This window comes from Carassius auratus, chromosome 20, assembly GCF_003368295.1.
Source record: "Carassius auratus strain Wakin chromosome 20, ASM336829v1, whole genome shotgun sequence".
NCBI lineage: Eukaryota > Metazoa > Chordata > Actinopteri > Cypriniformes > Cyprinidae > Carassius > Carassius auratus.
Window position 1 is genome coordinate 11,616,937 of NC_039262.1, and position 26,150 is coordinate 11,643,086.

General features: G+C 38.3%; 1 pseudogene; it reads right to left on the reverse strand.

Moving 5' to 3' along the window:
- Positions 1 to 799: 799 nt before the first annotated feature.
- The window catches only part of LOC113037925 (myelin transcription factor 1-like protein), a 44,405-nt pseudogene continuing 19,054 nt past the window's right edge, over positions 800 to 26,150 (reverse strand).

Here is a 26,150-nt window from a genome sequence, read left to right on the forward strand (position 1 = left end):
CTTTCCCAGTCAGTTTACTGTTTAAGGTTTACACAAGGACAAAGCAACGGTTTAGCTTCTGCTGTGTTGAGCTGAACACGTAAGCAGTAAAAGGTAATCTCACTATGCCTAGTATTCATCTGCCAACTGACTTTCAGATAACCAGTTAGCAAAAAAGCAAAATGCCTGGGTAAAGAAGATGAAGCCAAAGAGATGGTGGTTCTTAAATTTTTTTTTAGTCACAGTTGTCAAAAGTACTGTTTTATTAGTGCTTTATATACTTTATGATAATGCTAATTCCGACTGTCTTTTTTGAAAAGTTTTGTAAAGGTGAAGTGTTTAATTTATTTCACTTTCACTACTGCTAACAGAAATAATTATTGCTTTTAAACAGGTTTCGTGAACACATCTCCTCATCAAGCTATTGTTTGAAGAAAAAGATCCCACTTCCTTGTTGCTGTGTCAGGATGCTCAAACACAAGCATTTCTTCCCCCCAGCTAACAGGTAACATTCCCAGTCTGTTATCAATTTAATAATGTTCTCAAACATTAGCACAAAAATATTATTTACAGATTGTTCATGCATCATTATTTCTAACCAATTTAGCTTGATGTTCATTTAACTTTTTTTTTAAATGTTACTCTGCTTTCAGAATGTTAAGAGAGCATTCAATTGTTAAGTTCCAATGATTTTTTCAAAATGATAAAGTGGAATATTCTAAATGATCACTCTCTCAGGTGCAACAAATACAATGAACTAAAATGGTGGTAACTATCCTCTTAATTACACTTTATGTAAGCAAGTGCTTTCAGTCTGTTTCTAGGCAGACTCAAGGGTTGTCGGGGTGGGGTGGGGTGACAGTACCTCCTTGTGGTCCTCGTCCAGGCGTTTGATCTTGGTGTAGTCCACAGGCAGGTCCCAGCAGTCTGCAGTGCTCATCTGGTAGCAGTGGCTGTTGAGCAGGGCCTGCCGCTGGGGCGACATGGGCTGCAGGGGGTCAGCACTGTGCCTCCACTGCCCTCCCCCATCCCTCCAACCCGGCTCAGATCCAGGGTTCCGTTCTCATCCCCATCTCTGTCATCAGGGCTCTGCCACGAAAGAGAGAAGAGAGAGGAATAAAGAGAATAATTGAGAAGTACGGAAGGGGAAGGATGACAGATGAGGATGGGTACATGGTTTCATATACACAGTTAAAAAGATTTTTAAGCAAGTAAAAAAACCTAATTTTTTAGAAAAAAGATTTTAATACATTATATTGTATTATATTATATTAATTATTATATTCATTTATTACTAAAATTATTAAATTACTATTTTAATTATTATTTTGTATAAATTCTGGAGAAATTTCTATTTTTATTTTTTGGTAACATATTATTCCACTATGAAATGAATATTAATAATTCTTATATTTTTTTGGAATATTGCAATGCATATTATAAATTATTTATCCACGTACATCATTCAATTTCAAATATGTAATGATAGGGATAAAATACAATTGCAATTTCTGTTTCATGCCTACTTTAAACAACTTACAAAAACATAAGCAAGGGATCTCGAAGGAGTACACACATGCGGGGCATTAATTGTGTGTTCAAATGCCTAGACTGGAACAGTAGTTTTGTGGATCAGTCCCATTAGCCTTCTTCCCTCTTCCCTGCATTAGGCATGAATAAATAATATAGTTGCATTGTTTGACCATTTGCCATCTTACACTGTTGTTGCTGATTTTATTGTCACGTGTGGTAATTAATGTCTGGTGATGTCAAGCTGTATTTGTGCCTCTACTTCATTAGTTAGTTAGTTAGTTGTTTGCTTACCCTTGTCACATTTCACGTACTGTATAAAGGTCTTAAGGTCATGTGGCACATTATGAGACAACAAGGACTTTGTTCTGTGGTGTTCACTACCTATGTTTTTTTTATTTATTTGAGTAAATTAAAGAATGAATGAAAGGTTGCATTAAATTTACCAGAAGAGGAAAAGATAATAGAATGATTTTTATTTCAAATAAATGGTGTTCTTTTTAACTTTATATTTATCAAAGAATCTTGAAAAAGCATTTATTGGTTTTGACAACAACATTAAGCAGCATTGATGATAACAATAAATATTTCTTGAGCACCATAATATAATTTTTTTCTAAACGATCACATGAAACACACTGCAGAAAATTCAGCTTTGCTATCATAAGAATGAAGCTCGTTTTAAAATATACTGAACTAGAGAAGTTTATTTTAAATGTTTTATTAATGGTATATTGCTATTAACTATTAACTAAAAAATGTAACCCAACTTTTTAATTACAGTGTACTTTTTATATAAAAAACATGAAATGCAGTGCATAATACTAAACAATTTATTTGCATACAGCTATTTCTAGACTTAGAATAATGGCAAACTTTGTCAACATTTTACAATCAATTGAAATAATTATAATTTGATAGATAAATTTCTAAAACTCTACAACCACCTCAGTTTTTACAGTGTGGGAAAGGATGGGAGGAGAAAAGATCTGAAAGAAGAGTGTGTGAGCTTCTTCTACGGCTGCCCTACATCTCCATGCACAGCTGCTTTATTAGTGAATATATAGAGCCCTGCAGCTCCTCACTACCTCTGCCCCCCCCCCTCTCATTCTCATCCCCACTCCCTCTAGCCTGCTGCCTCACTGTCCTTAAAGAGAGGTCATTGTCTTTCCTATGTACCCAGAGGGATGCTGGGAGAGCTGGCTTGGCCTGGACCACAGCTGAAATCAACATTAATTCTACTCGTCTCAGTGAGAAAGGGTAGGGGCACCACTACCCCAGCGTTCCTGCAGCTGCCAGCTTCCTCCAGCCCTGTGCTCTCATTATCACCATACAGATTATGTCCGAAGTCGATGTGTCACTAAAGTGACCGTGGCTCGTTCAGACCATTAGGCTCATATGATGACCCTGAGTCTCTGCAGAGAGCTCTCAGAGGTGCTGCTGTCATTCACTGTTTGAAACCGCTCCCTGTGCAAATGAGCTCGAAAACCCAGAGGAGAGGAGCAGGGGTTTGCCCCGGATGACTCTAAACTTGCATGCCCTCATTTCGGTGCACTACCTTTACATTCTGGAAGGCAGTGCAGAGAAACTAAGAAATACCCAGTGAGAGAAAGCAAAATGCAAAATTAGCAGTGCAAGCGGGTGAGGATCTGGCAGGAAAAAGTTGTGGACCCTCACCTGTGCCAGGAGTTCTGGGCCTTTCCCGGTGAGGCTCTGGGGCATCTCTCTGCAGCGCGTGGACAGGTTGAGGATGGCGGTGGCGGCCATGTGGGCGGCTTCCATGTCGTGCGTGTAGTCGAAGCTGCTCTTGCTGCAGGTGCTGCTGGCGCTGCTTCCTCCTCCCCCTCCTCCTCCACCCCCTCCTCCTCCTCCTCCACAGCTGAGACTGCTGCTGCTGCTGGGAGCGTAGCTGCTCGTGGTGCTGCTGGCCGGGCTCGAGGTCTTACAATAGCGCTTGGCTGCACACATACACATACCCTGGGTCAGACAGCCACTATATCCTTGGATGGATGGATGGATTTGGGAATAGAAAGTCAGACAGATAGAAAATACATACATAAATAGACAATATGATAGAACAGATAGATGATAGAATAGATAGATGATAGATAGATGATATGATAGACAGACTGGGAGATAGATAGATAGATAGATAGATAGATAGATAGATAGATAGATAGATAGATAGATAGATAGATACACACATACACACAGATGATCTGATGTTTCAAGATGAATGCTTTGAGAAATTGAATGTGTGAGAGAGAGAGAGTGGAGGAGAGGGGGAGAAATGGTTTTACAGTGTATCTAGGTTTCATGTAGAGGGCTACACATTGTTAACATGAAATCTAAGACCTGTATGGGAAGCATTTGTACAGCATTTATTTTTCAATATAAATCCACATTCATAGAGAAACCCTGGTCTGCATTCAGACACAAGAACTGAGAAACAAAAAAGCCTAGTATTGACTAAGGAGCTGTTATCATCCTTCAATACTGGAAGGTGACAAATCAGCTGCTAAAATGCAGTTATAACCACTTATTCAAGATTTATACTACTCTCCCATTTGATCTGATTTTTCATCTACTTTAGCATTGAGACAAATAGCAAAACTGTCATTACAATTAAACTGGGTGTAACTAATTGATGTTGCCAACTGAGTCTAAATGAAGTGCGGTTAATTCCTAACATTAATTAAATGTTATTCTCATTAATTTTTTTTTTAGCTCAAGCTTAATTTTCTTCATTCGTCTCATTTATCAAAAACAGAATATTTTTGATAAAGCATACAGGCAAGTTACATCACTTGCAAGAATGCTCTTTAATTTCTGAGATGTGGTATGTGTTCTGATTTCAATAACATTGTCTATATTATCACTGCAGGGCATGCTGTAATGCTCCTTATGGGCAATCAAGACTTTCCTGATGTAATAACCATGAGTTATAATGAAAATGAGTTATTTTAAGCACAGCTAATGAAACCGTACCAAAATATCCGCCGAATTCTGTTGACAGGAAATCTCTACGATTTCTGGCTTGGGCGTGAAATCAACTGCTACCATTTTGAACAAAATCGTTCCAGTTAATTTGATTCCTTCACAAATGTAAGTGTGCTCATTTATCAAGACCAGGGCTGCAGTTGCGAGCTACATCGCTGTACATTACCAAACAAAAAACATCCAGAAATGAAGCTTGAACCAAAAAACGGAGAAACATAATGTTTGAGCAAACTGACAAAAATCCAGGCGATAGGTTTTTAAATCTGGCTTATTTCAAACATCTGTCTGTATCTCTCACTACATAACTGCCTTTTCTTTTCTTTTTTTTTGCTATTTTTTATTTGATACGCGAGCTTGCGATGTCTTGCATTATATACATGCATACAAAGAGAATATCTTATAGGATTTTTTTTTATTATAGATGTATATATCTATACATTCTTCACACATATGTATTATGGTGGTCAAAAATATCCACCCAGCTGTAATTAAATTAAAGGAGCTGCATGCAAATTAAAAAAATCCCTTCATTAGGTTTGTGTACCTAGGTTATTAATCATTTCAGAAGTCAATAAGTAGAGGATTTCCAATAAAGGAGCACTGAACTCGACGGCTGCCTGTGAAAAATCCAAAGCTTTTATTAAGAGAAGGCCTTCATTTCAAAATAGAAAAAAAATATATAAATATATATTTTTAATGGAAAATACCGCAAGGACGTCTGGCAGTACAAAACTAATTCTTATCTTATTTCCATCTGATCCCCTAGAGAAAGACCAGTTTATCAATTCTGACTCCTTCTACCTCACCAGCTTCAATGAAAGAGGAAAAGAATAACAAAGCCAAGCTTGCCATCATATCCTTTGGGTGAGGTGTCTCGCCCGTGGTGCTTCGGGGTGAGGGACCTCTTGCCATAGGCATGAGGCTGGTTGTCATAACTGCTGCTGTAGTCGAAGCTGGCTTTGGAGTACTTCTCTAGCTCCTTGGCCAGGTTGGATCGTGGAGTACTGGTTGGGACATTATTTTTGTACCCATACTGTGGGATCTCCAGCTGTTTTACGAAGCACATGGGTCTGGAAGAATTGACATAGGGTGGAAATCAATATACCATAATCAAAGTCAAGATGAATCACAGTTCTCAGTCCATTTTATGTCTGTCATGGAGATGTAGATTTATTTTAAGTATTTAAATTAAGTATATATTTTAAAATTACTCAAATATATATACACACATTATAATATAATACAAAAATACAAAATAATATGAGACGTATATATATATTGATTTTGTTTATATAAAATATGTGTGTGGACTGTATATTTATTATGTATATATAAAGATACATACACATTCAGTATATATTGAAATATATATTTAAATGTATATATTATATTTATATTATATATAAATATATTAAATAAATAAACATAACATATTTTTCTTAAATATATGCATGCACGTGTGTGTATTTATATTTATATTTGGCACGAAGGGTCACAAAGTACCTCAGGACACGGTCTGACGCCTGGTTAGATTTGGAGTTGTCGCAGGGGTGATGTTTCTCCTGAACCTTTGCCATCTTCTCAGCGGCGGCTATGGGACATCCCGAGAGACTGCAACAGCAGCAGAGCAATTTATGTAATGTTAACATCACATTACAAGCACCATGTAAGGGCACACACACATACACACTCCCAAACGCACACACATGCCCTAGCAGATAGCAGAAGTTGAAGACCAAAGTGAGATATGAGGGAATGTATAATACCAGCATATGGAGACAAGTCTGTCAGAGAGAATAGTCTGTTTTTAATACATTCTCTCAATACAGACTTCCAGCGTGTTTGCAAAATCCTGGTACGCGCGTGTGCGGTACATGGGGATATTTATGTATGAATTATGCATTTCATGTGGCCTAGTTCTATAGTACGAAGGCAAAGCTTTGCAGATATCTGCTGGGCATTTCTGGCTGGCTGGTTTCAGAAAGCTCCTCACAGCGAGATACCGCAGTCATTTCAGAGAGACACACTACAGCAAACTGAGCTTCAGAACATCCAGCTACGCTCCCTTGCTCTCCTTTTTTTCTCCTTTCTCTCTTGCTCTCTTTCTCCCTCGTTGTTTCTTCCTCTCATTACTCTATCTTCCACTCCGTTTGTTTATCCCTCTTTTCTGTATCATCTCTCTCTCTCTCTCTCTCTCTCTCTATGTAATCCTTTGTATAGCTGGGAACTGTCTTCTTATCATCTGCAATTTTCATGTTGTTTTCTGGTTATACAGAAACTATTCAGTCATTTAAAAAAAGAAACCAACAAAAGACAAATATACAAACATACCCCCCCCCCACCCCCACGCTCTGCAATTTCAGAAACACATAAAGCATATAAGTACAAGTGCATTTAAAAGAAAGAAATTAGAAGAGTGAGTGAGTGGAGACTGACAGACAGAAGGACGTCACATGGTTGCCATGACAACCATGTGACGAGGAATGTGTAGACAATCCATATATACTGTACAGGGTTGTTATATTCCCCTATTATACATTTTGTTTTCTTCAGCTCAACCCTTCTAATAGTGTGTGTGTGTGTGTGTGCTCCCATAGGAGCTGTTCCATATAACATGGCCTGCAGCAACTTCGGGTGGAGACTGCATCTGTCTGAATGTACACCATATGCACATGGAGGCACATCTTAACTGCTTAACTAAGTTTTTTTTTTTTTTGTTAGATATATCAGTATTGATTAGATATAATTAAATAAATATTACATTGGATTAATCATTAAAATAAGACATATGTTTTTAATTTTTAACGATTTTTTAGGTTTCAATAGTAATACCAATTTCTATTATTATTATATTATTAAATTTACTGTAGAACATAAAATGTTTTATTATTTTAAAAAATTATACTTTAAACACTTTTTCACATTCTGTTCTGCTCATCACGTCTGCATTTATTTGATCCAAAAAACACCAAAGCTGTAATTTTGTGAAATAATTTTCATATTTGAAATAAGTACTTTCTTTTTGTATATATTTGACAATGTAATTTATTAAGCTATATTTGCAGCATCATTACTCCATTCTTCAGTGTCAAATGATCATTCAGAAATCATTCTAATATGCTGATTTGCTGTTCAAGAAGCCTTTATATCTTATATAATAATAATAATAATAATAATAATAATAATAATAATAATAATAATAATAATAATAATAATAATAAATGTTTTTTGAGCAGCAAACAGAATATTAGAATGATTTCTGAAGGATCATGTGACTGGAGTAATAAAGCTAAAATTTCAGCTTTGAAATCAAAGGAATAAATTACATTTTAAAATATATTCAAATAAAAAACTGTTATTTTAAATAGTAAAATTATCTCAAAATCTTTGCTGTACTTTGGATCAAATAAATGCAGGCTTGTTGAGCAGAAGAGCATAAAAAATACAATTGTATCAAAAACTTTTGATTGGTAGTGTATATACACACACACATATACAGTATGTACATATACTGTGTATTATATAAAGTATCATTATAAAATATTTATTTTATATTTGTATTTCTATTATTTTATATATTTTCTTATTTATCCCTTTTTTTTTTTAGGCTCTTTTAAAAGGTTTCAAAAGTTCACCAAGTGCCTTGTTCCATGTGGGAATAGAATCCTGAATCTCCAGTCTGCATGTCAAAAGTGCCAATGCGCAAATAATATATTTGAGCCTGGAGCTATGTATTTCTACGATCCAGCCGAACTCAGCAAAACACAAACAAATCAGTAACTCTTCTCTTTCCTGAAAGCAAGGCTCCATCTACAACTACGCATTCTTCTTATTCCCTATATAAATTGTGTAAAAAGACTGGAACATCAGTCCCCACAGTGGCGCCAGTTTCTTCTCCCCACATCCCTTCCAGCTACTCACCTGCGGTGGGAGTTCCTGTTGCTATTTACATGGCCGCGTCCTGAGCAGCCAGGCGTGGGGCACTTTAGAACATTCTCATACATTGCAAGAACTTGGACAAACAGAGAGGAGAGGGCGAGAGAAGGTTAGGAGGATCCAGAGTGAGTATGAAAGCCTTGTGTTCCATTAAGCTGAATGGGCTCAGTCACAACAACATGCACATGCTCCTAAGAAACGTTCCAGCTGAAATCAGTTAATCATAAAGTTAATCACGGCCACACCATATGGTGAAAGAAGAATCTAGGCATGCAATGTGTTAATGGCATGCACGTTGTGTGAAAGCATTGGCGTATGATGAAAAAGAAAGCACTCTTCAATAAAAACGGATTTTATTTTGGTGAATTAAAGGAGTCTAGCCATTAGGTTGTCTATGACACATCCTGCAGTGCTACGTCTCTGGGCCTGCAGTAAACTGACTCATCAGAACCTGCTTGTGACATGATCCTCGTCCAATTAGAGGTGTGACTGGAGGGAGTGTTGAAAAAGCTGCTTTGCGTCTGAGAGATCAGTGCAGCCATATTGAAAACAGGCTAAAATTACTCATAAGCACCAATCAGCACATCCAGACAAGCAGAGGTTGGTCGTACGAGAAAGTGCGCCACCACTTTGGTTGGAGGAGGAAATAAGCTCAAATGCATTACAGAAAAGAGAGGTAAAACAGCACAGACGGCACGTAGAAAACATGCATGGGAAGCAATGTGCAAATGGCGTTCATATTCGGCTTACTTTCTGGTGGCACGCGGTCTTTGTGAGGGCAGCCAGACAAGCTTCGGTGGTGAGGATAGAGTCCAGTGACGTGGCCTGTGCCATCGCAACCTGGGGTTGGACACTTGCTTTCTTTTTTCTCTCCCCTTGAGTCTGTAAACAAAGACAGTTGTTGGCATATCCTGTTACAGGCACAGTAAGCAAATCCCATTAACCTGCTGGATTCTTTGTGATAACATTTATGCTCCGGTTACGGCTATTTTCAAACGCTCTGTTTGCTTTGAAATTGGACACTCGATAAAGAATATAGCTTGAATGAGACTTCCGGATGGGATTGTATTGGATTGTAATTCAGAAAAATTTCATACAGCGGAATTTCATCAGTCGGCCAATAAAAAACATTTACATAAATAATTGTCTATTTATTCCCTGATCTGTAGAACATGTTTTTTTTTTATACATATTCTCATTAAAATGTAACGCCATAAGGAATAATTGACGACGGGCTGTTGAATTATTAGAAAATATAGTGGGCATTATTTCCTAACAATTCAATGGACTGGAGTCAATTATTCAGATTATATTATAGTTACCACATTATATTATAGTGAAAGCCTATCAGGAAAATGTTATAGTTCATTAATTTTGTGATTGAGTTTTCTGTAATAGTAACAATTGTAGATATAATGGCAGCTAATCAATAATATAATATAATATAATATAATATAATATAATATAATATAATATAATAAAAACAGCACTTCCACCGTATGTACATATCTGTGGGTGATTATTGTAACAATCTCCACCATCCGAAACCATTTCATAAAGATGAAATATACAACTGTAAGCGCTTTTCACCTTACAGTATGAAAAGTAGGAATTGCATAAAATTAGACAATCATTGTGAGGAAATAGGAATTTTGGGAGCCTTTACATTATACATATAAGTGCATCTCGTGCTATTTTATTCTACAAAGACATTTTACTCCAGGTTAACGTGTGCATGTGTGCTATTGATATTAAATACAAGCAACCAATTCAGATTCCTGCTGTTAAACAGGTTAACGTTTCCACTATAACAGTTCCCAATTTTATCTTGCAAATGAAAACCCGAAAGAAAAATATGTTCAGCTTTCACTGGTTTTGGTACATGGTGTGCATAGTTTCTACCAAGAGACCAGAAAGGAAAAACCAGCAAACGGCAGTTTCTTCTAAAATCGTGGATGCGTTCATCAGTATATATATTCTTTGTTATTAAAACCGGTTTAGCTAAGTGAACACATTTATAATATCTTCCCTCTTTTATTAGCCAAAAATAACTGCTGTAGAACTCCACAAGCATGCAATAATAATGCTCCCTGTCAGTCAGAACAGTGAGATCACTCGACATGTTTAATAACGACGCTCCAATAATTAGCGCCAAGAATAGTTTCTGGAGACGAGGTGTGAAATCATGGTGTAATTCTATAATTACACGACCCTCTGACTTGCTGTGGTCGTGCACTGAAAACAACAGCAAACTGCTCTACAGTAGGAAGCACAGACAGGCTGTCTTTAATGGAAAACATAGTGCAAATTGAGCAAATGGAAGGAAATGAAACATACAAAGCAGTTCCATCTGAGCAGAGACAAATGATGAACCTTTTAAAGTAGCAGATAGGAAGAGCTGTTAGTTTGGGTAACCAGAGGTGATCTGAGATTCCTCAACACTGTAACGTATATTTGTTAAATGTGATACTGATATGCTCCTGTAGTTTCTGATTGCTAATATCTGGATATATCAGAGGAGATGGCTCATTCCCAAAGGTAGTGGGTGTGGATTGGGTAGGATTTGAGGTAATAAACCATGTATGGGATCCAAGGGATGAGATTTGCTTTCTTAACGGGCCGTGCAGATTGCCATTACTCATGCCTGACAAGGTAAGTCTCTGATGTTACCATGTCAGCCTATTTTAGCAGCGTAAGCTGTTGTCATTATGGAAGTCGCTACCAGGGTGACCTGAGTATTTAAAACAAGCCCCAAAAATGTTTCCATCTCACCAAAGTGACCCCATAGTCATCAATGTCATTGGCACAATGTGTGACGGAATGTTAAGTGACCCAAGACACTGGGGAACAAATGCCACAACAGCTTTCAGGACGAGAAGATTATATTCATATTCAAAAGAGCTCTGTTTGTGCAAATATGCTCCTTTATGGAAACTTGATTCAAGTTTAGAGAAAAAATAAAACTGTTAACCATGCAAAATGTTACAAAACAAAAATTCACACTAAAATATATAAAGTTGCATTTACGAGAAATAAATTCACATTGTTTACGGAAAAATAACATAAGCCGCATTTGTAAGATATAATGCCACATTGTGAGATTTAAAGTCACAATTACCAAAAACAAAGAAAGTAAATAGGATAATGCTAACTTTATATATCTATTTATATATTTATACTCACTTTATATGTACACTCACCTAAAGTATTATTAGGAACACCTGTTCAATTTCTCACTAATGCAATTATCTAATCAACCAATCACATGGCAGTTGTTTCAATGCATTTAGGTGTGTGATCCTGGTCAAGACAGGACATCTCCTGAACTCCAAACTGAATGTCAGAATGGGAAAGAAAGGTGATTTAAATAATTTTGAGCGCGGCATGGTTGTTGGTGCCAGACGGGCCGGTCTGAGGATTTTCACGCGCAACCATTTCTAGGGTTTACAAAGAATGGTGGGAAAAGGGAAATACATCCAGTATGCGGCAGTCCTGTGTGCGAAAATGCCTTGTTTATGCTAGAGGTCAGAGGAGAATGGGCTTCTATGCTGATAGAAGAGTAACTTTGACTGAAATAACCACTCGTTACAACCAAGGTATGCAGCAAAGCATCTGTGAAGCCACAACATGCACAACATTGAGGCGGATGGGCTTCAACAGCAGAAGACCCCATAGGGTAGCACTCATCTTCACTACAAATAGGAAAAGAGGCTACAATTTGCACAAGCTCACCAAAATTGGACAGTTGAAGACTGGAAAAATGTTGCCTGGTCTGATGATTCTCGATCTCTGTTGAGACATTCAGATGGTAGAGTCAGAATTTGGCGTAAACAGAATGAGAACATGGATACATCATGCCTTGTTACGGCTGTGCAGGCTGGTGGTGGTGGTGTAATGGTGTGGGGGATGTTTTCTTGGCTCACCTTAGAGCCCTTAGTGCCAATTGGGCATCGTTTAAATGCCACAGCCTACCTGAGCATTTTTTTTGACCATGTCCATCCCTTTATGACCACCATGTACCTATCCTCTGATGGCTACTTCCAGCAGGATAATGCACCATGTCACAAAGCTCAAATCATTTCAAATTGGATTCTTGAACATGACAATTAGTTCACTGTACTAAAATGGCCCCCACAGTCACCAGATCTCAACCCAATAGAGCATCTTTGGGATGTGGTGGAACGGGAGCTTGGTGCCCTGGATGTGCATCCCACAAATCTCCATCAACTGCAAGATGCTATCTTATCAATATAGGCCAACATTTCTAAAGAATGCTTTCAGCACCTTGTTGAATCAATGGCACATAGAATTAAGGCAGTTCTGAAGGCGAAAGGGGGTCAAACACAGTATTAGTATGGTGTTCCTAATCCTTTAGGTGAGTGTATGTGTGAGAGAAAAAAAAAAGTAAATTTGAGAAAAGGTTTCACAATAAGAAATAACAGGTCACATTGGAATATATAAAGTCACATTTGTGAGTATATAATATCACAATTAGGTAAGATAAAGTCAGATTTTTGAGATATGGAGCCATATTGTGAGACATAAAGTCAATTAGTGAGATATAATGTCACAATTAGGAGACATAAAGTCACAATTGTGAAATATAATATCACATAAAGTCACATTTACCAAAAATAAAAAAAATAAAATAAGGAAATTCTGACTTTTTATCTCACAGTTGTGACTTCATATCTAACAATTGTGAGAAATTACCAAAATAACCTTTTTTTATTTGTTTCCACAGTGGCAGAATATGGGTTACATATTCTGTATAATGAAGGAGAACTGAAATCTCTGCTGAAATGTAAAATCTCATTAGAAGTTTTATTTTTACCTTTAGGGTAATATGCTCTTTTTGCGCCATCATGATGGAGTCGGGCCTTGCGTTCTTCTGCACTGCTGCTCTGCCTTGGGCTGTGCTCTCCATGAAGGCGCTGATTGTCCCTCCGAGCCACCATCTGTTCTGATGCCATTCTGTCTCGCATAACCTTGGCACGCTCGGATTCCAGAGCAATGGCCTTTTCCAGCAGCGACAGGTTGCCTTTAGTCATGTCGAAAGCTTCATCGGAACGTTCGGAGGCCACTGATGTAGTGTCTTCATCCCCTTCCTGGGCGCAGCTAGAGGGGTAGCCTCTTGAAGCAGGACTGAGCTGCTCCTCCAGTTTCATCAGATTGACCATGTCTGAGTAGTTCCTCTCAAGGGGTCTGTGCTGGTCCATCTGGCAGCTGTCATACCTAGGCATGTGATGCATTGGAGGCTGCTGCTGTTGATGCTGTTGATGCTGCTGATGCTGATGCTCCATCTGGTGCTGCACTTGGACCTCCATCGTGGACCCCTCGGACGTTTGGGTCTCACTGAGTTTGCGAGCCAAGTCGAAGCACTGATTGCGCAGACACTCCAAGCTACTGAGACACACTTCCTCCTCACTTTCCTCTGTCTGGCCTCGTCCGTTAGTGTGGCCAGCTGAGCCAGGATCCCCAGACCCGGCATCTGCATAGCCCTCGTCAGGAAGCACAGCTCCGTGTCCCTGGGCCAGAAGCTTCAGGGAGTCCACAGTCTCGCGTACCACATCGCTATCCAAGTCGACGCTCAACTCTCCCTTATGGCCTCCTTGTTCGCTCTCTTCATCTTCATCCTCGTCGTCATCCTCACCTGCACTGTTGGAAGAATTGCTGTTCATCTCTGACTCAGTCATGGCTTGGTAGGCAGCATCCTCTGCAATTTTACCAAGGTTGAGAAGAGACTTGGCCACAAGCTCATCATAATTCTCATACTCCTCATTGTTAATGTTATTGTTATTGTCCTTCTCAAGTATTTGATTGGATTTTGATTGTCCACCACTTGAATAATTGCCGTCTGAAGAGAAAAGAGAACAATTTTCTGGTTAAATGCAAAAAAATTGGCAAAGGAATTTGGCAACACTTTATTTTGATAGTCCACTTTTTACATTCTGCTGACTGTGAAGAATTTTGCGACTACGTCAAATACCAATCTTTAGAGTATTAGTGAAGAGTCTGTGTCTGATCACTATTTTGATGTTCCTCCAAAAAGACATTCTACTGACTATAAGTAACTTTGAAAGTACATGTCAACTTATTCTACTAACCCTGACCTAACTGTTTACTAATACTCTACTGGTTGCACTTTATTTTACAGTTCGTGTACTTACACGTACTTATAGTGTACTTACAGTGTATTTATATAAGAATGTTCTGGTAATACTAGGTAACTACATGGGGTAGGGTTAGGTTTAGGGTTAGTATCTACTAATATGCCAATGAGAGTTAGTTGACGTGTAGTTGCAAAGGTACTTACAGTTAGTAGAATGTCTAAATAAAAAGTTGGTAGATAATCAAAATAAAGTGTAACCTTAAATGTTCATTCACATCCAGAATTAAAATGTCCGGATAATTTACTCGCCCCATGTCATCTAAGATGTTCATGTCTTTCTTTCTTTTTTTTGGAAAATGACTGTTTGTCAGGGTAGTGCGTTGACATACAGCTGCGCTCAAGTTGACACAAGTTCGATTCCTGTCTCGAGGTCCTTTGCCGATTCCGCTCCCCTCTCCCCTCCCAGTACTTTCCTGTGATTCCTCTACTATCCTATCTCAATAAAAGACATAAAAAGCCCATAAAAATAACGTTAAAAAAAGAGAATGAAAAAGACCGTTCGATTCCCTAGATAAGACTCTTAATCCTCGGTTGGGATCATGCAGAGCCCTTATTAGCATGCAATGAAACTGCAATTTGGACCTTCAACCCTTTTAAGTCCACTATATGGAGAAAAATCCTTGAATGTTTTCCTCAAATGTGTTTCGTTAACCTTCATTTCGACCGAAGAGAAAAAGACATGAACATCTTGGGTGACATGGGGGTGAAATTTGTATTCTGGAAGTGAACTAATCCTTTAAGATTTTCTAAACCACTCCAAAAATACATCTTCAAATACGGTGCGCACTAGGGCCTTCCACCCTGTTAACAGCAAGAGGGTTGTGCGGCATGATAAATTCACAAACTAAATGTCAGTCCTCTCTATAATCTGAAGCGGCCTGAACACTATCATTATGAAAATGTAACGTCTCATGAACGATTGCATTGATGCAGCAAATCTAAGACAAATGTCACACCAGGGTTTCACGTACAGCTCCATGACACAGGTACAAATAGATTTAAATAATGAAATCCAATTTAGCAAGATGGTAACTGCCACTATGTCGTTGAAATAAATTTGAGCATTTGGCAAAAGAAACAGATGAGTTTTAAAGAAACTGCAATACGTTACATGAATCATCAGGCAGCCTTTTAAATGTTTCACCAGACATATTCGTGTTCGATAACATGTGAGCAGCACTGGCTGCACTGAAAGCCTCTCAATTGAACTGAAAAGATTTTAGTGTTGCTAGTATTTGGGACAGAGGAGGATGAGACTGCAGGGATAAGCAGCGGATGAGGTGCTCTGTTTCTGTAGCCAGAAATATCCTCAGGAGGAGCCCATTTTCACCAGGGAGGGGTGGGGGGCTGAGTGTATTTGACACCTCCTGGAACGGCGTTGTGCGTGTGTGGAGGGGGGCCAGAGTTAATAACTCAGAGAGCCTCCTCTTTCTATTAAACTGGAAGCACTGTCACAAGCGATTGAGGACACCAGAGAATGAGGGTGAGACGCATACTAAGGAAGCAGTCACATCTGCTTTCCCTCAGTTTCGAAAGGGGAGTTGGATTGTTCCATGCTGTAAAATTTACATTAATTAGGATGGTGAAGGCCGGACATTCTCGGCAGGGTATATGTAGATTTCATTCTGATTCAGCAAATTACACATACTGTATGACTTGAAACTAAAACAGGCAATTTAAGAAATAAAACATTTACTTTAACTGCATATTCTGTCAATTATACTCTGAAATGTCAGTTGACCTACAATAAGCTACCCTTGATTCATATTTCATGAGGCATTCCGTGTGTCAGAGCAACGACATGTCTTTCTGTAGATTCTAAACATTACATTTCCTACTGACATTTTCCAGAATGTTTGTATAACCACGGAAAAACATTTAAAGCTTCTCTAAAAAATCTTGTAATGACAAAATTTGACATTTGACTTCATAAAGTAGTACCAAAAAAAAAAAAAAAAAAACCTTAAGTTAATTAATGAAGTAAGAAATGTCTTTAGAATATGGTTAAAAATCATAAGATATTTTAAATTTCGAACATACATACTTTTTTTATTTGATGATTTAAGAACGTTGTCTTTATAACTACACAAACATTCTGGAAAATGTTAGCAGAATATACAATCAATCTAAAAAGCCTTACTTTGATGATGACTTTGATTTTCATAGTATTCCTCTTCTTCATGCTCATCTTCATCGTCCTCCTCTTCTTCATCCTCCTGCTCTTCATCATCCCCATCCTCCTCCACAACTTCCTCATCTTCTTCTACCTCTTCCTCCATTTGCTCTATCTCCTCTACTTCCTCTCTCTCTACCTCTCCATCTTCATCTCCTTCTTCTTCCTCGTCCTCTTCTTCCTCTCCCGGCTCCTCATTGTCATCTGAGCACTCCTCTTCTTCATCATCCTCTTCCTCCTCCTCTTCTTCCACTTCCTCTACTTCTTCATGTTCCCTCTCCTCACCCTCCTCCATGGCTTCATAGCTTTCATACATGGTGGGCTCACCATCAGCCATAGTTAGAAATGGACGGCGTTTGGAAGCTGGCTCCTGCGGAGGTTTCTCTTGGGTTTTCCTTTTCTTAGCCAAGGGGCATCCATACACACTGCACAACAAAAAGAAAAGAAAAACCAAAAGGATTATGCGCAACAGTTCTGAAAAATTACCTTGAATCTGTGAAGAGTGTCTGTGCCAAAGCTCAGCCCTCAGAGATAAGAAGTATTAGAATTGTTTAAGACATAACAAAGCATTAATAACCACTGGCACATTTATTCATGTAAATGCGTGTGCTGCTTGAACTCTGGTCCCACGAGACAGTGCTATTCCTAAACCGCCAAGACTCGTTTATGAGACTCATCCTCCAAAATATAAACAAGGCAAAACTCATTCTAGCCTTAGCCCTCAATTATACAAATCCCATAATAATCATTAGGTTTTTAGAAATTCCACTTTAATTGCCCTTAAACAGCATGGGCAATTATGTTTGGTTTGAATGTGCCATCCTTTGAATCAATTATTCAGTTTTCATACAAAATGGGTTTATTTGTGGCTTTATGATGAAGGTTGACCCCCAGGCTCACACACCTGAACAATACATTTAACTAAAAAAAGAAAAAAGAAAAAGGAAAGGTGAGCTGTTGACTAATTCATTGATGTATAATCTATGATAATGTGTAATATGTGAGAAAGAAGAAAAGTCCTGTGTTGCTGAACATACAATAATCTGGCTCTTGGGGGAAATTATTTTGGAATTGCAAAAAAAAACCTAGAGTTGTCTATTTTTTTCATTTGCTATGAATCTCAGAAACAAATTCTAATATATATTTTTATAAATTTATATATCTGATATTGTGATTTTGAGCTTTTACAAGGACGGAAGAACATTGAGAGTCTTTTTCAAACTGTATTTCTGATTGCTTATACTTTTATTCATTTAACCTTATCCTCAAGCTTCCTTTAGGTCATAACCTCAAACCTTCGGCTCATTTAACAACTGGGAGTTGAGATTCACAGCAGAGTGAGGCTTTGTAGATAAACTGGGTTGCCTAGAATAAAAAAAATAAATAAATAAAAAAAACAAGCCATCACACACACTCACACACATTTTGAATGATGAGAGGACAATCAAAACATGAGCTGTGTTTTTATAACCTGTTCTTGTGGCTCTTGTGCTTGGTCAGGACTCATCGGACGGAGAAAACGTTCTAAATTCAGATCATTTTTCAGGCAGTTATCTGTCTCATCTTCAGATATTGCCTTAACGTGCACAAACCAGAAAATGTGGAGTGAGGGCTGCTGGCAGTAAAGATTTGTATGTGACTTGTAATATTGTATTATCAATGAGGGTTTGGCCTGAAAGAAAATGGCATGAAAATCATGTTTAAAACAATAATATACCATACTTGTTACAATTACGATTACAACAATACACCTGTGGTTGGTATCAATCACAACATGGTAGTTAATTTGGATAATTAAAATATTATTTTTCAAATGTCAGCAATATATCAGTATTATAAATAAGTAAAATGTAAAATTCTTGTGTAATATTTCACAGATTAAAGCAAACCCAGTCCTTAAGCACTGTAATACTCATTAATTACTAGGGCTGGGTAAAAAATATTTTTATCAGTCCCCTTTTTACGAAACACTATCGATTCTTAAATCCCAAGAATCGATTATTCTAGCCTGTAGTGCACATAAATCGCAATGAGCTATGTGCTTTGTTACTTTCGATATGAAACAAAGCCACAGATTTAAAATGCTTACCATTTTATTACAGTATTCAAACAATAAATACCATTTCGGTGCAGTTTAATGTGGAGTGTCAGATCTCTATAGCTGCATGTGAACTGATCATCTCCTCCACTTTAATACCAGTTTCAGCATGAAATAAACATGAATAAACATCTGAAGGTATGTTGAAAGAAAGAGAACAACTAACCGAAATTCATATCCTGTCATTTATTCAATAAAAGAGTGTTTCGACTGTGGAAAGATTTCAATTTAACAGCTTGTAAACAATGTCATGTAACGCCACATTTACCTCGAAAAACAAACTTATTCGGTGACCATAAAGTTATTAGTCAGCTAGAAAAAAGAACTCTGAGCATTTTGCTAAATATATGCACCATATAACATATTTATTATCATTTTTCCTGTTCTTCGATGTTTAATTTATGTTTGAATAAATCCATTAAGTTTTTAGCCATCATTTAAATGTGTGTTTAAAAAAATGAATTGGAGTAGAAATTGTTTTTATTAACTATTAATTATTATTATTATAAAAATTGAATTGTAAATTTTAACCTTCAGTATTAAAGTAATGTTGTACCAGCTGATATTCACATGTATTTTAAAGCATTGGTTGAGAGATTTTTTTTCATTGAAAAAATTTGGCTTGGACTGTACCTGATATATATCCAGAATAATCGATGATGAATTGAATTGAATCAGAAATCAAATTGAATGGAATGCTTGTGAGTTATAATCAAATCGAATCATGAAATTTGTATCAAAACCCAGCCCTATTAATTACGCTTTTACAGTGGTAATAATAACCATGGTAACAATAACATATTTTCTACTCTGTCCTAACAGAGTCCATAAAATCAAAATTTTCAACCTCATAACCCTACAATGCATCAGTCGGCCTGTTGGTGTGAGGTGCCCATTTTCTCTTTATTGTTTTATTGTTTGAAGCATGTGTTAGTTATAGAGGCTGTGCTTCTAGCGATGGTGTGTTGTGCGGGCAGACAGCCAGCGTCGTCTGTGTGGGTGAGAGCGTTTCGCGAACGACTCGGAATGACCTTGGACACCTTTGCGTTTCCCACTGGCAGGCCACGCCAATTAAAATTCCACAGGTAATTAAACCACATTTGAATACGAGAGCGGCGGAGGCAGGCTTTGAGTGGGACTAAGGTAATTATGGCCGAGAGAGAGAGAGAGAGAGAGAGAGAGAGAGAGAGAGAGATACGGTGTGCGTGTGTGAGAGAGAGAGAGAGAGAGAGATCTGCGAGCCTTTCAGAACTGCCGGGAGAAATAATGACTTCAGTCAGACAGCTCCTGGTGGACAAATCCTCTGATGAACTTAACTAATACCAGCAATGGCCAGAATATTAGCCCGGACCTGCTCTGTTTGATCATTTCCACAGCAACCGTCATAATAAAGCTGCAAATATTGCTCTCAAAGTGGCGGAATGATGAACGAGAATAATTTCTCCGTCTCTTTCTAAAAAACATGCGATTATTTTTTAATTAAAAGTCTTCAAATAGTCATTCTGTTACAATGAGGGACCTCAGATTAGCCAGCAGAAATGCTCTTTGGTTTTAATTGGCCCGAATACCAAGAGCACGTTCAGGCTGGGGTCTGCTGTGGATACTGGCTGCTGTGGCACCAGGTTCTTGCAGAGTGTGACACAATAGGGCTTTGGAGGCGAATTCAGCAGCTACAGCTGGCTGTTCGTGTTCGAGTTGCCATAGGAGCGTGCGGCTCCTCTGCGCTCCTACACTGCAGCATCCACAGGCATGCGTGGCAAGGCGCTGTCACCATGGTGATCTCCCCCTCAGGAGTGGGATTTGCCATTTGAGCAGACAGACAGAGTGAGAGGGAGTGAGAGAGAGAGAAAGAGAGAGAGAGAGAGAGAGTCTGACAGACATCTCCCTGCTAACCTCCCTTCATTCGGCGCCCTCCCAAAAAGCAGAACAAAGGAGGTGCTGGTGTTGTGCATTCTGCAGGGCTCTTTCTGTCTCTGCAGCTCATCTGCCTTCTCTGTCACTGCGGAGCCTGGTCCCCCTCTGCCTAAAAACACACTGTGCAATCACACTACCACACACACCGAGAGGCTGTTTGCGGTGATTATGTCCTTGGCGGTTCAATTTACCGCAGAGGCTCATCAAGTCTGACCCTGCAGCAGGGTTTTACATCTCGCCGTGGTCTTCTGTGGCATAAATCTGCCATTCACACAGGTTCAGATCTACGGAAGATACCAGATGCAATGCAGACAGAGGTAAACTCTGTACTAGGTGTTGACTATAGGATTTAACCAAAGTAATAAGTAAGATGTGTTGCATGGGTTAAGATCACACATATGCACAGATACACACATCTGAAACTTATGTGTGTGTAGCAAACTGGGTTCTGTCTAAAATAGCCAAGGGAAATGTATGAATTTTGAGCAAAAATTGCAGTGCAGGTAATAGGTGAGAGTGCAACCGGATTTCTTAAGGATGTTTCACAATATTTTTTTTGGTTTCTTCACAAACCAAAGCCATTACATTGAAAACACAAAGTATCCCCAAAAGTATCGCAATGACCATATCCCATATCAAAACCCAAAATATGTCATTTCCATACCTAAAATACATATTTTACAGTCACCATTTTGCAGATTGTTCATAAACAGAGCTAAAAGGCTTCCTACCACTGGCCATGCATCTTTCACAAAACTTAACATCTATCTACTACAGACGGTTGTATCATAGAATGCAAAATGTTTCAATACAAGCATTGCAGTCAAATGTAATTCATGCAAAATTTCAAAACTTTAACCAACGGGAGAAAATCAACACTCCGCAACAGTTTAAAATCAGCCCACTTCCGTGGAATTTTTTTTTTTTTTTTTTGCCAAAAAGATTTGGCAACCCCGTATCCAACAAGAGCTGCATCCAAAGTGATTTAAATATTCCGCACATTGATAGTGGCTGTTTGATGCGCAAAATTATATTCAATATTAGAATGTTTGCAAGAGCAGGCGTTAATGGTCAAAACAGAAATTGGGAGCGAGATTAAGAAAAAGGCTTTAATAGTCTACAAAAAATGCACACAATGCATGGCTACTGTAGAAACCAAAAGCCAAATCCTGAACATTTTGGGTGATTTAGAAATCCCGGCCAGATGCATTTTTCGGTTGAATGAATGATTCAATGACTGACTCATAGACAGTTGCTAAATTCATAAGAGCATACTATAATACAACTATTACCATTTATGTCATATAAAGATATGTACAAGTAAGAGTAATGTTCAATGGTATGCAATTCTGAAATCAGCCAGTCACTTGTGTTCTTTAAGGAATCAGTTTTAATGAATGAATCATTTGAGTGAATGATTCAATGACTCACTTATAATGACAGCCACTTGTTTTGTAACTAAATGAATCAGTGTTAAAACAAATCAAGTGAATAAATCAATTAATGCCTCACACACAAAGATAGTCACTTGCCACCACCTACTCCCATATCAATGTATCTCACAGAATGAGTCACTGTCTTTTTGGAACATGCAAAAGCGGAGTGATACAAACAGTATATCAACGGACTCCACATCAACAATCACAGAGCACTGCACAGTCAGTTAAATTTGAGAACTGACCACAATACGAAATAAACTATATTAGAAGTTACACAAATATTAAAATATGAAATATTCCAACACAACAGCTGTAGTTAAGAATACAAGATTTTATACTTTGAGGTTATGAAAAGGTCCCATGGTTCAGAAAAAGTTGGAAATATTCGGATGTATATTGTTTAGCACTGTCGGACCACAGACATCTGGCTCATCCTCACAGTTGAATTAACAGTTTGGGCGAATTACAAACCCCTCACTAATAACAAACAAGCCCTCGGCATGTATAGCACAGATCATTTAGAATGACTTGACGAGCATGAAGCCAACAGACCGCATAGACTGCATCCCGAAGACCCGTCAAAAAAAGCGAGTGAGTGAGAAGAGAAGACAGAGGACAAAACTGCATGTGCCGCCCACACAGTCCAGAGCCCATCTGTTTGCATGCTGCTGGTGAGTTACCGGCACACAGATATGATTTCTCCATGCTACATAGAATGAAGGTGTAAATTATGGCCTAAGGCTATAAATGAACACCATCTGTAAGCTTCAATCATGCTAAATCTCAATAAACTCTTGAGAAGGGAGAAGACAAAGGGATCCATCAGCAGCACTGTCTCAACAATCGAATGTCTGTGGTCGTAGTTCCACTGACTTCCATTCAAGCCAAAAGACATTAATGTTGATAAAACACTCCATTAGTGCAAATAGCGTAATACATGTGAGTGGTTCTTGAGTAACCGTTGCAGAGATGTTTTTTTGACCTCAGAATACTTTGTTACAGCAAATTTTAAAAGTGGCACTATTCTCAGTACCAAAAAAATAAAAATAAAAAACTAAACCTCGAGATGGCAGGTCTAAAAATATGCTATGGTATTTTCAAAACAGCAAACATTTGATGTGTTCTGATCATTTCAAACCTGTTAAGGTGGTCCCTCTTCGATTCAAACATCTTTTGGCATTTAAACACATCTGTTTTTTTTTTTTAACCACTGTGAATTTTTATGAATGACAATTTGTGGCACAACCAAACAGCTGTTTGAGAGCAAAGTTGAACAGCGTAACTCATTAATGTTCCTTCCTCAACAGTCCAGTTCAGACCATTTCTCAATGAAAACAAACAACAGTGTCTCAGCTGAATCAAAATTTCAAGTTTTTTCCTCGCATTGCCTCATTACTAAAAAACTGACTCCTCAAGGTATGTTGATTATTATTAGAAATATATGTGTATCCTTCATTTGAATGCATGAATTGTGCAGATTTTCATGGTCTCTCCCACAAGCTTTAGTACAACATGATTTTTCAGTCCTTATCCATGTCTTGGCCTTTCACACTTCACATTATCTTACAAAACACCACATCTATATTGTCTCTTTGTTTTTATGGTGGGAGAAAATACAATGGTGGATGAAAGAGGCAAGCATTAAAATCTGTGCATTGTGGCTACCACAAAGGAGGAGAAACCAGACTTGTGTAGAGCAGGGAAAGCAGGCAGGGTGTTATATTGATGAAAAAAAAAAGAGGGAGAGAGCGAGAGCGAGCATTCGGCTATACCATTCTCTGGCTGCAGCCACCAGCTCTTTGCTCAGTTCCCATTCTTTTAGTGAGTGCTACCTGTCAAGCCCTGAATTATACAGCCTTGGGCTTCAGCCTACGTGAGTCATCCATCAGAAAGGGAGGGAAAGAGGGAGGAGGAGAAAGAAGACTGGAAAGAGGGATGGAAAGTGAGCCGCAGAAGGAGTAAGGGAGAGGTAGAGGAACAAAGAGCCAGGATGTGGGGAAGATAAAAAGGAGGAGGAGCACGGAGAGGAATAGAAAATAGGAAAGTGGAACGAGAGAGAGACACAGATGGAGAGGAGGTGGAGAGAAAGAACCGAAAGAGAAAGAGAGAGAAAGGGGGCACTAAACATGATTTGCACAAAGCAATTACTAAACCCTGTTAAAATCATAGCAGTCACACCTGTACTGACACATCCTCTTATTACGAGTCTCTGGGTTTACTAAAAGGGATAAATTAAAATGGAGAATGTGCAGATAACGTGTTTTTAGGAAGAGAATGCAACCAGGAGGGTTTAAAGGTGGGTATTTTTAGATGACGAGAAAAAGGCTCATTAAAGGAGACCTTTTATGTTATTTCTAACATCTGAACATGAATGCAACAGCATTAGTCTGTTGCAGCAGCACAGCAGCCATTGTGATTATGACGAACGTTGCATTTCTAAATTTGTCGTAGCACTTTTTTGTCTTAACAATTATATTTTAAGAACTTATTTCACCCACATTAGTGCCCACTTTGCTTTTTAGCTACTGGGGAAATGGCATGCACTTTATATTTATTATTTATTAAATGCAATAAATGAGTTAAAAGGATACATTCAGTTGGTTCCCATTAACTTGTATAGTATTATTTTTCCATTCGATGGAAGTCAATGAGGACCAACTGAAGGTAAAATATCCCTTTAAGGCAATCAATAGTTTCATGTGAGGGCGAAAAAGTTCCCTTCGCAAATTTGCAGTGTTGACCAATAGTGAGCTGCTTGGTTTGAAAGTGACTTCTTTGTGAGCTGTGCTTCTTGCATTGCACACTATTAACAACACCCAGCGAAATTGCATCAAAATTTTGCTAATGTGGCTGCATCTTTAGCAATCTTACAGTTTTAATTAAACACTGCAAACACATTGTTTACTAATATCCACTGTTGTCTATAGTGTTGCATATTAGTAATACTAAGTAACCGAAACCAGCACTACTTTCATGGTTTTCGAATCACTCCACAGACACTCGGATGTTAATTGCAATAGATCTGTTGCTACTTCCGTTTTATTACGACTTTAATGTTCCTATAATGTTTTTGCGATTACCCTAAAGGGTGAATATTAGTACCCTAAATAGTAATGTACACCTTTAAGGTACTGCTATGAACATGTAGGGGTTAATAATGTACAAAATTGTCCCTTTAAGAATACTACCCCAGTAAGAAGCTGTCATGCCCCTGAAGTTACTTTTTTTCTCTACATTTTTGTGAGTTGTGTGTGTGTTATGAAGCGCAAAAGGCTGATGTAGACCTCAGTTTTCTATAATGTTTTGCCCTGAGAAGCCATTACAATACATAAACTTACAATGTATACATTACATCAGTTCATCCCCCCCATCCGAGCAGCTATACATTTAAACATTTATACATTTGAACCTCTGCTGTGATATAACCCAATGCATGCCGCAGGAGACAAACGCTGTTGTTGTTTTGTCATTATTACTTTTTAATGGCGTGGTAAAGGGCGGCAGACGCTGCGTAGCCTGCACAGGTAACGCAGTGTCCTCATTACAACCCTGCTATTCCCACAATGTTCCCACAAATGCCCCCCAAATGTTAGCATGCTCTGACAGCACAGTCGGAGCGCCGTTCTCTCCCCACCTTCTCATTTGGGGGTAATTCATCACTCTCTCGCCCTCTCTCTGCCTTTTCAGTGAGAGGTCTGCTGGAGGTACCATTTGTCTGTTGCAGAAATGCAATTCTGGTTGGTGGTTCACAGGGCTTGGCTGATGAGGTGACTCACTACACATATCCATCAATCTTTTCTGTTCTGCCTTTCTTGTTTTGTATCTTTCTTCTGAAGTACAGTAAATAGCATCAAGAGGAGAGAACTGTTAAACATGGAAGTTGAACAGACTGAGAGTGACTTTGACAAC